Raw genomic sequence first — 4127 nt, forward strand, 5'->3', positions numbered from 1 at the left:
TAATGATGTTTTGGGGATCTCCAACAGCCCATGGTGTGAACATCAAATAGGAACGACCTTGTGTGTGTGAACTCATGAAACCGAATGGCCAAAAGATAGCAAAAATTTATTTATCACCAAGGTCCTCCAAGGTAATTAAAGAGTGAATTGAGTGCTTGGAAAGTGAAAAGAAACTCCCAAAAGGCCCTTGTTGTTCATGAAGGAATGCATGAAGGAGAGCAATCAGCAACAATTAAATGCCGTCCATGCCCAAATTCTGCACCAAATTAAAACACCTTTAATTCTTGTTTTAAGACAAAATAAATACATGCAATATGGCCCATAAATTCGGCAGAGCTTCTTTAATGAATTCCAACATGCTTTCTTCAACATCTCATTGAATGCTTGTCTTTGCTGCACATTAAATTCGGCAAGCATGCACCCATTAAATCTGTCCATTAAATGGCCACATGAAAAAGCACCAGCAACTAATTAATGCCGTTCCTTGCATGTAGAAAGCAACTTAAATGCATGTCTCCTTTGCCATTAAGTAGTTGTTTCCAGTTGAATTAATTACCTGCAGACACAAAATAAATTCGGTCAAGACATAAATTAAACCTCATTAAATTCGGTTGTAGCAAAACAACTTAAATAATGTAATGATAATTAAATTCAATTGGACACCTTAAAACATACATTAAATTCGCCAAACATGTAGTAGCAAAGATTAAATTGGCCCGCATATTTATAACATGTAGTGGCAAGATTAAATTGCCTAGACACATTTATAACATGTAGTGGCAGCATTAAATTTGACATATTAAATAGATGTAATAGCCTAGACATATTTATGCTATGTATGAAAATAGGACACATTAACAAAACATAAAAATAAAACATATTTAAAACACCTAATTAAAATGTCCAATTTTAATAAATTTAATACTAACACTTATTTGAGTGGAATAAATAAATAAACTAACTTATTCAATTTGTTTCAAAAATAAAATTATAAGAATTAAAATAAACTCAAATTGAGCAAAATGATCCCATTGAGCTGGAAACGAGCTAAACGAAGCTCAGTGAGATGCAATTGAGCTAATTTAGCTCGCATGGGTGTGCAAGCAATACTTATGGAGCTGGTCCAAAAATGTGCCCGGGGCGTGGTCGTATCAATTAAGAGCTCACTATTTTTGTTTAAAGAAATCTAAATGCTTTTTTGGGGAATCCCAAGTGGCATATCTAGGACATATTGTTTCTACTATATGTGTTTTGGTTAACACAAGAAAAGTTCAATCAATTGTTGTTTGGCCTTAACCACAATTTGTAACTGCTTCACAAGGTTTTCTCAGGCAAGCTGGGCATTACTACAAATTCATTCGAGAATATGACACAATTGCAACACCTCTCACATAGATGTTCAAACAAAATTCCTTTAAATGGATCTATGAAGCTTTGATTGCTTTCGACAACCTTAAAAAGGCTTTGGTTAGTGCTCAAGTATTGCAATTTCTAAATTTTGATGATGAATTTATGGTGGAATGTGACGTTTCAAGAATAGGTGTTAGGGTTGTCTTACAACAAAAGGGACATCTCATTTCCTTCTTCACTCATAAGATAGCCGACAAACATATAAAATTACTAGTATATGAGCGGGTGTTGATTGGTTTGGCAAAGACAATGCAACATTGGAGCCATATGTATAGGGGCAACACTTCTTGATTAGAACTGTACATTACAGCCTCAAGTACTTATTAGAACAAAGGCTAACAACATAATTGCAGTAGCATTGGATTAGTAAGTCACTTGGCTTTGATTTTCGAGTGGAATATAAAGTAGGGAGCTTTAACAAAGATTTGGATGCATTATCTCGTCACGAAGAGGTTGAGGGCATGTTGTGTGCAATTAGCCAACCATGAGTAGCACTCTTGGATATAATCTGACAAGAAATCCAAGACAATTCCACTTTATGACAGTTACGTGAATGCATTGAAGGTGGGAAAGTGTACGAGTCATGGTTAGTGCATGACAGGCTGATTCTTTATAAAGATTGAGTTTTTTTATTACCAACTTCTCCTTTGGTTTCTTCAGTCTTAGTAGGTTTTTTATGATATGACACATGAAGGCATAAAGAAAACTTTACAATGAGTGCACAAAGAATTCTATTAGAAAGGAATAAAATTGGCTATTAGTGATTATAGTAGCTTGCTTGATGTGTCAACGAGCATTTAAGCCCAGCAGGTTTGTTACAGTCATTACAATTACCGACTAAAATATGGGTTGATGTCTCCATGGACTTTATTAAAGGGTTGCCCAAATCATAGGGTAAGACAATTTTATTGGTAGTAGTCGATCAATTCTCAAAGTATACACATTTCATACCCATGGCACATCCATACAGGGCAACGAGTGTGGCAAGCTTATTTTTTGCACAAATCATGCGATTACATGAGATATCAGAATCAATTTTATGATATCGACATGTAGTGTTTACCAGTAAGTTTTGGAAAGAGCTTTTCCAATTGCAATGGACCAACTTAACATTCTCTTCAGCCTATCATCCTTAAACCAATGGTCAAACTGAAGTCATTAATTGAACTGTTGAGATGTATTTGATGTGTTTGGTGTGGGATCAACCAAAGTAATAGATGGATTGGATTCCAGGGGTCAGATATTGTTATAACACTTCATTTCATATGACATTAGGTACTTCCCCTTACAATTTATTTTATGGTCATAAGTCGCCTCGCTTGTTGTCTTATGAAATCGATACCCCAAAATTTAATGACATCAATCAAGCCCTATTGGACCGTGATGAGGCCTTACAAGTAATATGATTGCATCTTCAACAATCACAACATCATATAAAAATTTATTATGATAAAGGGCATCGCGACATTGAATATGTACCTGGTTCTTTGGTGTGGTTACATTTGCACCTACATCCACAGAAATCAATTTTAGGTAAACTTTGACACAAGCTTGATTCTAAGTTCTATAGGTCATTTCGAGTACTATACAAGATTAGGACAGTTGTTTTTCAATTGTACTTGTCGACTGATTCTAAAATCCATAATGTATTCTAGGTCTCCCTACTCACACCTTTTTATGAAGAACCAACAACAACCATGACCAGCTTACCTCCTACACTAGGTGAACAAGTTCTTCCAACTCCTACCACAATTCTTTATGCTCGACTCAATCGTGGCAAATGGGAAGTTTTAGTGCAATAGATTTGTCTAGTTGACACTGACACCACTTGGAAGAATGCACAAGAATTTTAAAACTCCTATCTGACTATCGAGCTTGAGGACAAGCTCTTTTTCCACAGAGGGGTAATGTGACAGATGCATTTTTCAGACAAACCTATGTCATCGTAGGGTGCACGAAAGTGGAATGACAACAAATGATGTTTAAAGGAATTAGTATTTTTATTCTATTAGCAATTAGTTTTATTATTATTTTATTAGGAAAGTATTAAATTATTTTTTTAGAAGTCTTTCCTTAGTAGAATTACTTTCTTAATAAGTCTTTTAATTTCAATTGAAGTTTGCAATCTCTATTTAAAAGAGATTTGGGAAGTGAATAATATAGAGGAGATTAACAAGATTCAATACTTTCAAACAAGTCTTAAGGTTTGGAATTCCCTTCGAAAATTTCCCCTTATTCAATATAAGTCATTCGTGAGGAAGAGATTAAAATCAGGGAAACCATCACTCTAGTGATCTCCTCCGAAAAATATCGCCACCAAACTCTTCCCTTGTCTCTCCTCTACTCAAATATCCATTTGATTTTCTTACTAAACCCAATAAAATCCATGGATTTACTAAATTTACTTACGAAGTTCGAATGCTTCGATCTCTTACATTGATTATTGGATGGGTTTAGGATGCCGATAGTATTCTCCCCTCGCTAGTCTATTTTTTTACCATTTGGATTCTTAAACGAAGACTTAGAGCCCACTAAACTTGAAAACCCAAACCCAAATAAGATAGGTTTTCTTCTTTGTGTTGATTTTTTCCTTTTTGAATTTTCTTGTTTCAGCAATAAGAGGGTGTTAGCTAACATTAACAATTGAGGATTTGGAAAAAATAAAGCATATGGAAAATTTGATTATACTTTATTCTTCTAATGAAAACCTTCTTCTT

This window comes from Gossypium raimondii, chromosome 5, assembly GCF_025698545.1.
Source record: "Gossypium raimondii isolate GPD5lz chromosome 5, ASM2569854v1, whole genome shotgun sequence".
NCBI lineage: Eukaryota > Viridiplantae > Streptophyta > Magnoliopsida > Malvales > Malvaceae > Gossypium > Gossypium raimondii.